This window comes from Ranitomeya variabilis, chromosome 4 (assembly GCF_051348905.1).
Source record: "Ranitomeya variabilis isolate aRanVar5 chromosome 4, aRanVar5.hap1, whole genome shotgun sequence".
NCBI lineage: Eukaryota > Metazoa > Chordata > Amphibia > Anura > Dendrobatidae > Ranitomeya > Ranitomeya variabilis.
In genome coordinates, this window is record NC_135235.1 from 537,889,224 (window position 1) to 537,903,542 (window position 14,319).

Here is a 14,319-nt window from a genome sequence, read left to right on the forward strand (position 1 = left end):
TGAATGATCACTGAAACAGACAGTTCATTGGTGAACACGGATGAAAGGTGCCAGTTTAATATCTCAGCCTTTTCTTTGTCCTCTGTAATTATCTTGTTATTGTCATCTTTTAAGGGGCTGATATTATGCTTTGGGTGTTTATTTTAATGTTGTTGGCATTTTGTTTCTCTGTAGATAATTTTGCTAGCTTGATTTCTTTTCTACATTTCTTATTTAGATCTTTATACCCCTGAAATGCTATTTAACATCAATATTTGTAAGCCAATACCAGAAGTGGGTGAAAAATACAGAAGAGGGGATGTGTTTCTTTTATATTTTTCCTTTGATTGTTCCACTCCTGGTTTTGGCTTACAAATACTGATTTAAAATACTGAACGTGTGCACAGAAAAGCTGCCACTTCATAATGTGTACATTTTTTTTTTTATATATTGAGGTTTTGCCTTATGGCAAATAAAAATAGTGAGAGCTGCAGCCAAATGTCAAAGGAAATGAGGCCTTTAAAAAAGAAAGCAAAATGGAGCTAAAAATTGCAAAACAGGTGGCATCACAAATGGCACGATTGGGCTAGATGTCCATGCGGCTCAACCTCAGAGGTTACCTAGGGAGGTTGGGTTGTGTAACCAGATGGGTGGTGGCGAGAAACAAGAGGTGGAGAAAAGTCAGATAGATGGAGCCAAAGAATGAAAGACTCACGTCTTAAAGGGAATCTGTCACCCCAAAAATCGTATATGAGCTAAGGCCACCGGCATCAGGAGCTTATCTACAGCATTCTGTTATGCTGTAGATAAGCCCCCGATGTAACCTGAAAGGTAAGAAAAATAGGTTAGATTATACTCACCCAGGGGTGGTCCCGCTGTGGTCCAGTCCGATGGGCGTCGCGGTCCGGGGCGTCCCATCTTCTTACGATGACGTCCTCTTCTTGTCTTCCTGCCGCGGCTCCGGCTCCGGCGTACTTTGTCTGCCCTGTTGAGGGCAGAGCAAAGTACTGCAGTGCGCAGGCGCCGGGAAAGGTCAGAGAGGCCCAGCACCTGAGCACTACAGTACTTTGCTCTGCCCTCAACAGGGCAGACAAAGTACGCCTGCGCCGGAGCCGCGGCAGGAAGACAAGAAGAGGACGTCATCGTATGAAGCTAGTAGGCGCCGGACACGGACCATGACGCCCATCGGACCCGGACTGCAGCGGGACCGCCCCTGGGTGAGTATAGTATAACCTGTTTTTCTCATCTTTCAGGTTACATCAGGGGCTTATCTACAGCATTACAGAATGTTGTAGAAAAGCCCCTGATGCCGGTGGCCTTAGCTCATATACGATTTTTGAGGTGACAGATTCCCTTTAAGACAAACCTCCTTACCACATAGTATCCAATTACAATTGTTGACGTCACATTTAAAAGCAATTTCATTGTTGTACGCGGTGCAGCAGTGCTGTCATTGATAGTCTCAACATGGGATCAGCCACATGCAATGGAAAATTCCATAAAAGCACAGCAGTCTAACTTTACCCAAACTGACTTACTAGTGGCCTGGCAGCTCCACCGTATGCATATCACCATTCTAAAACATGCCAACATGAAATCCCAGTGTGTAATAGCCAACAAATCTCTTAAAACACTGTAGAGGCGGATATAAGCAAGAGATAGCTGTAGGTGACAGCGGTAAAAAAGCAGATGTCCCCTCCCCATTATTAGCCGCTGTCATTCTCCCTGCAGTAATTATGGGAAGAGGATGCAGGGCACGTCTAAACCTATTACACAGAGTGCTTTAGAGGAACGCACATAACTTATGGGACAGGACGGAGATGCCAGCAGCGTTTGGGCCAAATGGCTGAATATCAGCTTTAACCCTTAAAAAAGCTTCAAGTTACAGAATATGACATGGTGCTGCATAATTAGGGACAACCCTAACAGGATTACAGGGACCGTACATATAGCCTACAGTGTAATAATTAAAAAAACAAAAAAAAAACATATATATACACACACCATATATATTTTATGTATACCCCTTTTCACATGTAACGCGCCATGAAACAAATTAAATGGTGCTATAATAATAAATAATAATAACAATAATAATAAGTGAGGGTCGGTGGCAGTTTTGGTGAATAAAACTAACTTTATTAAAAATGTAGTGCAGACAAAGCACACATGTAATCCATACCCAAAAAACACAGTGAAAACAGGTAGCGTTATTACCGCCAATACAGAAGGTTTATACTGCACAAACAAAATAAAGCTAAAACGTTACATGTGAACATAGCCGTACTCCTGTAATATGGTAAAGATAAGCAATACTGTATATATAGGCAAATCTGACCAGTTTTTGCTCTTATTCTCTTCCAATGCCCCCATGAATATACTGTATTTTGTGCCGAATCCCATTTTAAAACCTCCATATAGTTCCTGAGATATGGGCCTTTTATTTTCATTGTCTTTACTATAGGGGTTTGGTTGAATGGACTCTTTGGGGGTCTGTCTTTACGATGTTCTGCCTAATTATCCTGCGAGCAATGCCCCCTAAAAGTATGTGAAAAACGGTTATCTTGTCCAGCACTCAATCTCAAGGACAGTACGTATTTCTAGGCATGAAATGGGTATGATTTTTTGCAGAATGTCCTGTTTTCATATCTTTTTAATGGATCAATAAAGGTCTTTTTTAACTTGGAAAATTTGGTGAATGAGTGCCGAACAAGATGACCATTTTTCACAAGTCTTCTATTATCCATCCGACTAGGATTCAGTGCCCCTGTACACCTTGAGCATTCACAGTTTTTTTCCCCATCGGGTGAGCTGAACATTTCTTTTTTAATCACTAAATAATCTCTAGAACCATATGATAGAAAAAAATGCACCTACTGAAGGGAGAAGTAGGAATAAAATAAGAGTAGAAACTGGTCACTTATGACCTGGTGACAGGTATTCTAAGTGCTGGCTACATAAAGATAGTTTTCTGAGCTACAAGTACATTTGGTACTCCTTCCTTTCCAACTTTTGACCATTTTCTTGCAATTTCAGCCCCCATAACTTAGCCATATAGTGCCTAAGAAACGACATATTGCCATTTTACCCTTGCCTGAAGTCCACATAATACAGCATTTGTTTCCTCCAATATATCATCATATACCTCTAAATAATAATGGATGGTCCGAGTTTGCTTTTTGGTTTCCCATCCTTGGGAGACCCCTACTGAACAGTCGCTGGTCATTTTGTTATAACAGAGCATCCAATGATTTAGTATAGGACAGCGCAGACAGTCTGGGTATATAAGCACTGCTGTCAGGTAGCGTATACGCTAAAGTTGGGGGGGGACATGGCATAGGTGCAGCCTGTGAAGTCGCACAGGGGCCCAAGATGTAAGGGGGCTCATTCCTGCCTCCAAAGCTGCAATCAGCCCATGTCACAGGCACATAACTAGGTGCATTCTGAGAAATTAGTGGGCTGCAAAGGGCCCATGTGCTTTTCTTACACAGGGGTCCGCTTTCTTGAGGGCCCCGATATATGGTCAGAACCCTGTTCATTTATGTAAAGTGCCATAATATGGATTCCTGGGATATGTGGGCTGTATATGGGATATCTGCAGGCTCGGACGCTCTCACATGAAAGTCATCAGACACCTGCAGAGTTTGCAGTCCGGCAAGCAGACAAGCACAATGTAAAGAAAGCAAGGCATAGCGGACTTACTGCGTCTATGAGCCCCAGCGCAGTGCTCGCTGACAGCTCCCTGTGGCAACGCTGTTCGCTCTTGGTCTCCAAGTACACAGTCTACAGTTCCTCAGTCCCAGCCTCCCGGCACTTTAACCCCTGAGCGTACGGATGCAACCGCTCAGCTGCTGTTTGAGGATTCACATTCGCAGCCACTTGTAAGCACCTGGGATGAAGAGAAGAAATCCATTATCAGCTACGACCCTTACTAAATTATGCATACAATGGAAAGTATAGAAATATCTGAGTGAGTGTTATTCGCCATTTCCACATTTGCAATAGAAGGTTTCGGTGCTCTACTGTTCTAAGACCAGAGGAGTGTTCCCATCAACTGCACCCTGCAAATCAGATGTATGAAATCAGCATGGCCTGTGTGTGTGTGTGTGTGTGTGTGTGTGTGTGTGTGTGTGTGTGTGTGTGTGTGTGTGTGTGTGTGTGTGTGTGTGTGTGTGTGTGTGTGTATACACACACACACACACACACACACACACACATATATATATATATATGTATATATATATATATATATATATATATATATATATATATATATATATATATATATATACACACATAGGGAGAGGTGGCCCATAAATGGAGAGAAGATTTCTCTGATTAGATATATTACACAGTTGCTCATATTTCCTTGTATTATTGATTTATGCAAAGTTTGCTGAAAGTACAGTTACTTTTACTACAGCAATAAACAGTAATCTGCTGCCAGACACCTTGGGTAAAACCAACGCTCAGGACTTTCTTTATTCCCAACATGTACAGACTAGGAATCTTGGGACATCCTGTTTCAAATTAGAGGATGGTCCCGCCGAAATCAACAAATTGCCGAAATTAAAAGGTGTTGTCTCGTCTTAAACTACAGTTCCCCACTCACGCTATGTGACTGCAGACCCACGAATCCTCATGTCTCTCGCACTGTGCGGATTCTTTGGTACCGATGTCGGGAGTGAGCGGTTATGTGACTACAAGTATGCGATATGCCTACTCCTGGCCACACTGAGACTAGATGGAAGCGGCCTTGCTCAATGCAGGTGTATTAAGCAAAACCGCAAACAGTCTAGTCAGAATGTGACACCGGTACCAGAGAATCCTCAGTGTGCGTAATGTGTAGTTTAGGATCAGACAATCCCTTTAATGTATTTGCCATCTAAAATTGTATCATGAGACATCTTTGGCCAAGGGCACTGTCTTCATTCCTAGACAGTCAGTCCAACCCTGTATTGATGATTGCATAGCTGAATCCATGTTTTAAGGAACAGCTATAACCAACATAGCTGAATTTGCTGACTGCTGTAACCTGTAGTTCTGCAGGCATAATTTTAGTATTTTTTGAGCATATCAAGTATAAAAGCATTAATCGGCAGATGTTACCAGATGAACACAAGCAGACATCTTACACTCGGGTATCTGATACTATGCTGAATCTCAGGAAGGTGGAGAGCCACACCTACTATCATGGGTAGATTAAAATGCCAACACATGGCTCCAGGGCCCGCTATTGTAAATGCCCATGCTTCATTATGTACACAGCTTCACAGCATCCTATTAATCTCATAAGCGAGCAAAGTCTTGTACATTTCTTGGAGAGATCCTGAAAATAATCCCACTTATGAATATCCTGTATAAATGAACATTAGAGACTTTAGCACTGAGCTCAATGCGTCCTTTGCTTGAAGGTCCAAACTGCTAAGCTTTATGTGGAGAAAGATCTTCGTTGCAACTAGTAAGAAAGACATGTTCTCCAGCTCTTGGGGCATCAATGGAGTCTGCATTGGTTCCTTGGTGGATCAGGTTAGAGCAAAGAAGGTGTAAATGGCCATTATAGTGTCCAAAGAGGTGTCACGCCAGCTTTCCTCAGACCAAGACTGGCAACTAAACCAACCTCAGTGCTTTGCATTCTAGGACGCACACTTATGAGACAGAATAACTTGCCTGGGTCGCATCGTGGTGACAATCACCACCATTGTACCTCATCAGCATTATTGCCTTTTGCCAATACCCCAGCTACCTTCACAGTCTACTTACATCCTGAAAATACACCATCAGCACTTGTACACTAGGTCTATGTTCTGACAGGTAGGACAATGAGCACATTCCCCACCATACAATGTAATGGGAGCAAACTTGGTCACGTAGAACATGTCCCAGCTTTACTGTAACATTACTCTGCTGGAGATGTGTAATTCCTATGTGGATTTTACCAGTGGAAAAGTAATCCCTTTCAGAGCTGCCAACGCACGAAGCATACAGACATGACGAGGCATGAAGAAGAGTTTGCGTCTTCATTGTAAAGAATGCTGGCGCCTCAGCTCCATAATTCAGATCCAGAGGAGGCAAAGAAAAATCAGAAGACAGAATAAAGAGTACATGGGAGAAAGAGAGAGGAAACTTGTGCAGAGAACCTACGGAGAGAGCCGTCGCGCAGCGAGCCCACGGCCAGTGGGCCGTCGCGTAGAGAGCCCACGGCCAGAGAGCGGTCGCGTAGAGAGCCCACGGCCAGAGAGCGGTCGCGTAGAGAGCCCACGGCCAGAGAGCGGTCGCGTAGAGAGCCCACGGCCAGAGAGCGGTCGCGTAGAGAGCCCACGGCCAGAGAGCGGTCGCGTAGAGAGCCCACGGCCAGAGGGCGGTCGCGTAGAGAGCCCACGGACACAGGGCGGTCGCGCAGAGAGCCCACGGACACAGGGCGGTCGCGCAGAGAGCCCACGGACACAGGGCGGTCGCGCAGAGAGCCCACGGACACAGGGCGGTCGCGCAGAGAGCCCACGGACACAGGGCGGTCGCGCAGAGAGCCCACGGACACAGGGCGGTCGCGCAGAGAGCCCACGGACACAGGGCGGTCGCGCAGAGAGCCCACGGACACAGGGCGGTCGCGCACAGAACCCACGGACACAGGGCGGTCGCGCAGAGAGCCCACGGACACAGGGCGGTCGCGCACAGAGCCCACGGACACAGGGCGGTCGCGCAGAGAACTCACGGATAGAGCGGTCGCGCAGAGAACTCACGGATAGAGCGGTCGCGCAGAGAACTCACGGATAGAGCGGTCGCGCAGAGAACTCACGGATAGAGCGGTCGCGCAGAGAACTCACGGATAGAGCGGTCGCGCAGAGAACTCACGGATAGAGCGGTCGCGCAGAGAACTCACGGATAGAGCGGTCGCGCAGAGAACTCACGGATAGAGCGGTCGCGCAGAGAACTCACGGATAGAGCGGTCGCGCAGAGAACTCACGGATAGAGCGGTCGCGCAGAGAACTCACGGATAGAGCGGTCGCGCAGAGAACTCACGGACAGAGGGCACAAACAAGAAAAACGCAATAGTGCGTGAGAGCAGAGGAGGCAGTGAGAGCATGAGCGACTCCCAAGATTCCCAAATTAATTCAATTTTTTTTGTCGCAGGGTATGGAAGGGCAGCATCCCTCCTAGATTTTGCTCATCTATACTCATGGTTATTTCGGACAATAAGTGTATCCATCTGTATCTGGCAACCACTTGAACATTTGTTTGAACATTCTTGTTAATGGGTTTGAATTTATTTTAAACCCCAGCACAATATTTGTTCCAATTTTAAAGGAGCTTTCCCATGAACAAAATTCATTTTAATCAAAAGATCTTGGAATAATAATAATTTCCACAACTGAATGTGTAAAATGTGCTGAGAATCTTATAAATGTGCCCCTGCTGTGTGCTGTGTAATGGCTGTGTCTGACCGTACAGGAGCATGGTCTGATCACACCACAGCTCCTGGGCAGGTGAGGAAGCAAAAGTGAGTATACAGACAGGACAGCATGGGACCTCAGCTGAATCTGTGAGGTAAAACATTGATTAAAAACAGGCAGTGAAATGTTTTCCCTCTCAGAAAGTATCAGCTGCGATCCAATGCTGACCTGTCTGTATACTCTCTTTTGCTTCTCCCCGACCCAGGAGCAGTGGTATGATTAGATCATGTCCCTGTACGGTCAGACACAGCCATTACACAGTACACAGCAGGGGCACATTTATAAGATTATCTCAGCACAGGGACATTTTTTTTTTGTTATCATATCCGATTGTGGAACTTATTATTATTCCAAGATGTATTGATTGAAATGTACTTTATTTGTGGGAAATCCCATTTAAGGTCTGGGTACTTGCGGCACGATACAACCACAGATCCGTAAACTTTTACAGATCAGCGGTCTTTTAAATGCCCGTTTACTCAGGTAGACCAAAGTAAATGATGCACAGTGAGCAATCTATACTAGATCGCTCAGTACCCATAGGCTGCTATAGTTCTCGGCAGTGTGAGTCCTGTTTAAACAGGATTACGCATGGTCAAATGTGATTATTATGTTGCCATGTAAATACCCCCTCACTTTACAAATCTTGTACAATCCTCAACATATCTTACACAATCCTCAACATACAGTCATATGAAAAAGTTTGGGCACCCCTATTAATCTTAAGCTTAATGTTTTATAAAAATAGTTTTTTTTGCAACAGCTATTTCAGTTTCATATATCTAATAACTGTTGGACACAGTAATGTTTCTGCCTTGAAATGAGGTTTATTGTACTAACAGAAAATGTGCAATCTGCATTCAAACAAAATTTGACAGGTGCATAAGTATGGGCACCCTTATCATTTTCTTGTTTTAAATACTCCTACCTACATTTTACTGACTTACTAAAGCACTTTTTTTGGTTTTGTAACCTCATTGAGCTTTGAACTTCATAGCCAGGTGTATGCAATCATGAGAAAAGCTACTTAAAGTGGCCACTTGCAAGTTGTTCTCCTGTTTGAATCTCCTCTGAAGAGTGGCATCATGGGCTCCTCAAAACAACTGTCAAATGATCTGAAAACAAAGATTATTCAACATAGTTGTTCAGGGGAAGGATACAAAAAGCTGTCCCAGAGGTTTAACCTGTCAATTTCCACTGTGAGGAACATAGTAAGGAAATGGAAGAACACAGGTACAGTTCTTGTTAAGGCCAGAAGTGGCAGGCCAAGAAAAACATCAGAAAGGCAGAGAAGAAGAATGGTGAGATCAGTCAAGGACAATCCTCAGACCACCTCCAGAGAGCTGCAGCATCAACTTGCTGCAGATGGTGTCACTGTGCATCGGTCAACTATACAACGCACTTTGCACAAGGAGAAGCTGTATGGGAGAGTGATGCGAAAGAAGCCGTTTCTGCAAGCACGCCACAGACAGAGTCGGCTGAGGTATGCAAAACCACATTTGGAGAAGCCAATTTCTTTTTGGAAGAAGGTCCTGTGGACTCATGAAACCAATATTGAGTTGTTTGGTAATACAAAAAGGCGTTATGCATGGCGGCAAAAAAACACAGTGCGTTGCATAGTTGACCGATGCACAGTGACACCATCTGCACCATCTCTATTCATTCCCTATGGGGTTGCAGAGAGCTGCAAACTGCTTTTTCCAGTATCCCCACTGTGAATGAATGGAGCAGTGTTCAGGCGTCCAACCTGTCACGTCATTTTGTAATCGGGATAAAGATTCACTGTGAAGGACAAAAATTACCTATTCTGCCGATTAGTGCGGGTCCCAGCAGTGGGATGCACCGGATAGGTAATAACTTTGTTTCACTGGACTGCCAGTTTAAGAATGAACGTTATGAAAATGAGATATTTGTAGACAGCTGCTGGGACCTTAGGGTCTGAAGGACTGTCACAGTGTAGAAGGATCAGATTTATTATTATTTGCACAAGGAAAGACTAGAAGCAATGGGATGAAACTGAATGGGAGGAGATACAGATTAGATATTAGAAAAAACTTTTTGACAGTGATCAATGAGTGGAACAGACTGCCACGAGAGGTGGAGAGTTCTCCTTCAATGGAAGTCTTCAAACAGGGGCTGGACAGACATCTGTCTGGGATGATTTAGTGAATCCTGCATTGAGCAGGGGGTTGGACCAGATGACCCAGGAGGTCCCTTCCAACGCTAACATTCTATGATTCCATAAAAGGCAATAACATACATATATATATATATATATATATTAGACTGTGGCCCGATTCTAACGCATCGGGTATTCTAGAATATGCATGTCCCCGTAGTATATGGACAATGATGATTCCAGAATTCGCGGCAGACTGTGCCCGTCGCTGATTGGTCGAGGCAACCTTTATGACATCGTCGCCATGGCAACCATTATGACATCTACGTCGATACTGTGCCCGTCGCTGATTGGTCGAGGCAAATTGGCGGCAGACTGTGCCCGTCGCTGATTGGTCGAGGCATCCTTTATGACATCATCGTCGCCATGCTGTGCCCGTCGCGTCGGTATTCTACAATATGCATGTCCCCGTAGTATATGGACAATGATGATTCCGACTGTGCCCGTCGCTGATTGGTCGAGGCAACCTTTTTGACATCATCGTCGCCATGGCAACCATTATGACATCTACGTCGATACTGTGCCCGTCGCTGATTGGTCGAGGCCCAGGCGGCCTCGACCAATCAGCGAATGAATAAACGGGACAGACAGACAGACAGACGGAAAAACCCTTAGACAATTATATATATAGATGTTAATTTTAGAACAATTTGTAATGCCTCTTAAGGCATGATAGGAGTTGTAGTTTTGCAAGTGAGCAGCACTGTCCTAAATGGTTTGTTTCCAGCAAGGTGCTGGTTAATATAGGTGTGTATGAGCAGCTGACACCGACACACCATGACTCTGTGCCAGACTTATTTTCCCTTGTACTATAAAAGGTGCACGTGTGCCGACTGCACGCCTTGTAAAGCAGAAGACAGCTGTGATGGCGACAGTCACCCTGACTCAGGGTTTAAGTATAAGGAATCTGGCGAGGCGACTCCGTCCCTATGCCCTCCATCTTCCCATGAGACGTGCTGCAGTTCCAGGATAATAAAGGCTAATAGCACATATTATATGGGCCTCCACCCTCTCATATTACAGACCGCTCATAAACGGCTTCATCTGATCACTCCACGCTTTATTCCAGGCGGATATAATCGTTTAATGGTTTACATTACCCGATGACTCCCGCATTCGCATCATTAGATCATCTAAGTGTGCAGGTTACTTTATACACACTGCACTGGTTATAGGATTATATGGAGGACACAAAGCCACGGGCCTCAGCCAACTTGGAGACCTAGGGACCTTCCACACAGAGGAACGGTATGAGATTGCCAAGTGTAGGAGGTGCAGGGGTCGCATTGACGCCTGGGCCCTGGAGCCTACAGGTGGTCCAAAAGGTTGCTTTGACCCATAAAAAAAGACCAATACTATTAAAGATCCGTAACAGCTTTGGAACCTGTTGGAAATGTTGTATTGGGGTATACAACCTTTTAAAGCGGTTATCTCAAGTTCATAAATTGGTACAATTGCAAATTGCTTGTAAAAAAACAAGTAACTTTGCAATGTACCCCTCTCAATTCTAATTTGATAAGAGTACAGCTTGCTCCCAGGGTTACCGGCTACCCTGCAGTCCCCACCCGGCTGGTTACCTAGTGAAGGAGCACAGGCTATGCTCAGGCTCTATGCTTTACAGCCTGCTTACGCCACTCTGAAAGTGGCTGGATCCAACCACCTTCAGTCCCCTGTGGTTTTCATATGCTGCAGAAGCAAAGCGGTTTCTGCTAGCAGAATGGGAGATACTATAATTCGGGCCAGTGATGTGACCATGCCACTAGTCCAAACGGTCTATCTTCTGAAGCGCACTGCCCTAGCAAAGCAGGAAGCCAAGGGCCAGGAGAAGAGCATTCCTGGAGATAAAACCCCTTTAAGCCGTATATGCCCCATATACATTTGGCAGACAGCTACCTCTCCGGAATCCCTCATACACAGGAACTCTGAGATTTACCAAACACTCATGTGTTTTCTTTGAGAGCACTGCTCTCCCAGAGAACAGAAGGATTGGCAGCTGAAATTCCAAAGGACGGATCCTTCTCTCCCCCAACATCATGTGTCAGGGAAGAGTCGGATGGCCCCCATACAAATTAGACTGTCGGCGGGTTCAGCCAACTTACAATGGTGTTCAAAAGTCCTGCATAGGCGTGAAGAAAACTATATGTTTCTTACTTCTGCATCTCTACAGTGAAACTGGTGGAACATATATGTTTTTGTAATCCCTCATTGTATGCCATACTCATTTTTGAATGTCCCAAGTGTATAAATTGTTATGGTATGCACATTTTTGATATTTTTTTTACAGCATAACCATACCTACACCAGTACAGTGTGTAGAATGGTGAACAGGTTTCTAAGTTCATTAACTTCCAATGCAAGTTCACACAGACTTAAATGTTACTTTTTAAGATTTATTATTTTTTATTTAATTCAGAGTCCTGAAAAGGGCCTTTTGAGTGCATCTTTAGCTTCTAATACTTTATTGGCCAGCCTTTGCTCTTGAGCACCAGCTTGAATCTCTGTGGCATTGAGTGAACAAGCTTCTGCAGATGTTCACGAGTGATAATGTAGTTCCAGGCCTGTATCAGAGCCTCAATCAACTCACTCTTGGTCCTTGGCTGTTTTCTAGATATCTCTAATGATACCTTGTGCCACAAATTTTCAATTTGATTGAGGTCCGGGGACTGAGCTGGCCAGTCAATAGTAGCCACCTTGTTCTTCCAACACCATTGGCTGCCATACAGTCCCAGACCATTACTTTCATCGGATGTTTCACAGAGAAGCTCAAACACTCTGGCTTGTACTCTTCATGTGGGAACCTTCTCACATAAGACTTGCCATCATTTCCTAAAATGCAAAAAGTGCTTTCATCACTAATTAGCACTTTTTCCCACTCCTCCTTCCTCCATTATAAATATTTCAATGCTCACAGTTTTCGCCTTTGTCTTTGTATGGCTGTCATCAATGGCTTCTTTCGGGCCTTGCACCCTCTCAATCCTGCTTCCAAACATCTCTTCCTAACAGTTGATGTTGCTACCTCAAAATTGCACTTTTCTTGCCATTCTCGCAGAAGCTGAGGAGAGGTGAGCTTTCGATTGGCAAGGGATGTTTGTATCAGTACTCTATCCTCCCTTTTAGTTGACTTTCTGGGCCGACCAGATCTGGGCCTGTCCTGGGTAATTCCAAGCTGCTTATGTTTCTGCAAAATTCTTACGACTGTACTCTGATTACAGCCGACTTTCCTTGCCATCTGGGGGCCAATATAACCCTCTTCATGTAGCACCACAACTCGCACACGATCCTCCGCTGACAAAAATCTGAAGGCTCCCATCATAAAACTCCACAGTATGATTCACTAGATAGACCAACAGATAAAACAAACAAACAAAGCAGCAGATGTGATGCAATGTGATTGGCTGCCATATCCAGGTTATGATTGGTCACAAGAACCTCATCTGTGATTGGCTAATTTTGGATCTGAAGCTGTACAATATTTAGTTGTGCTTTCAATTCCCATATTGTTGCAATAATTTCAGGCAAAACTACTTCAAAAGCTAAAAATATTACACGGAGAGAATGCAAAATTGTATTCTGAACAAAACCATATATAATATGTCATATTAGCATCGAAGATATTCGACAGAAAACGTTTAAAACTTGAAAAATCAATTTATCCTATGCCTATGCAGGACTTTTGAACACCACTGTAAGTTTAAAGTGTATAGGGGCATTTCTGAGAGAAGTCACTTTCTAGATGGGTAGTATATAGAGTTCTGACCGAGTCTCCCACCCCATGGGACAACAAGGGTTCCTTGAATGCATGTCTTCCATTGTTCTTGAATGTGCAAAGGATCAAAGAGTCAAGTAGAGCATCTCTGTGTTACACGCAAGAAACCTTCCAAAAGCTCTGCTTTGTGGGATTCTTTGGAGGAACCAAGGACATTTGCCAGCTTTTCCATGAATGTGAGAATTGTTCCCTCTTTCTTGGGACACTCCTGGACATTAGTGCATAGTTGGCAAGCAGCTTCACACATCCAACATTTAATGCCCGAGTGTGTCAGTGAGTCTTCTAATACGAACTAAGCAGCTTTAGGCCTCCTTCACACATCCGTTTTATTATGTCCGTATAAGGTCCCTTTTGTAGGACACCCATTGAATTCAATAATGGTGCGCACATGTAGGGTTTTCCACACAGACCGTGTGTCCGTGTGAAAAAAACGGCAGACATGTCAAGTTTTTTTTGCGTAAAATGGACAAACTGCATGCCGCACACTGATGACACATGGATGTCATTCATGTGTCCTGAACATGACACGTTCCGGAACCTGGGAAGAATCAGTACAGTTTGCGCTGTTCCCAGGCGCCGACCGGCTGCTGAAGGCAACACTCATCATTGTCTCCTGCTTACACTAAGATCAGCGCTACCAGGAGACAATGATGGGAGTTGTATTCAGCAGCAGATATGTCCCTCCTGTGTAAAATAAATAATTACATTAAAAAAGCCTATGGGCTAACGCATAATTTTCAGAAGAGACTAAGCCCACGGCTGGGGGCTGATGTTAATAATATGGGCCTAGGGACAATATCCCAAAAGATTCCCAGGCTATTAATAACAGCTCACAGCTGTTTGCTTAGCCTTTCCTAGTGAATTTACAGGGGACCCCAGAAAGAAAAATGATGTAGGGTCCCCCTATGAATTCAAACCAGCAAAGGCTAAACATACAGCTGTGG

General features: G+C 44.5%; 1 protein-coding gene across 1 annotated transcript in view; it reads right to left on the reverse strand.

The window, feature by feature from the left end:
- LOC143765620 (trafficking kinesin-binding protein 1-like) overlaps window positions 1-14,319 on the reverse strand; it is a 109,266-nt gene that overhangs the window by 90,826 nt on the left and 4,121 nt on the right. The window contains exon 2 of the mRNA XM_077252465.1: window positions 3,682-3,868. The gene's annotated coding sequence lies outside the window, so the exon portion shown is untranslated. The remainder of the gene's footprint in view (window positions 1-3,681; window positions 3,869-14,319) is intronic.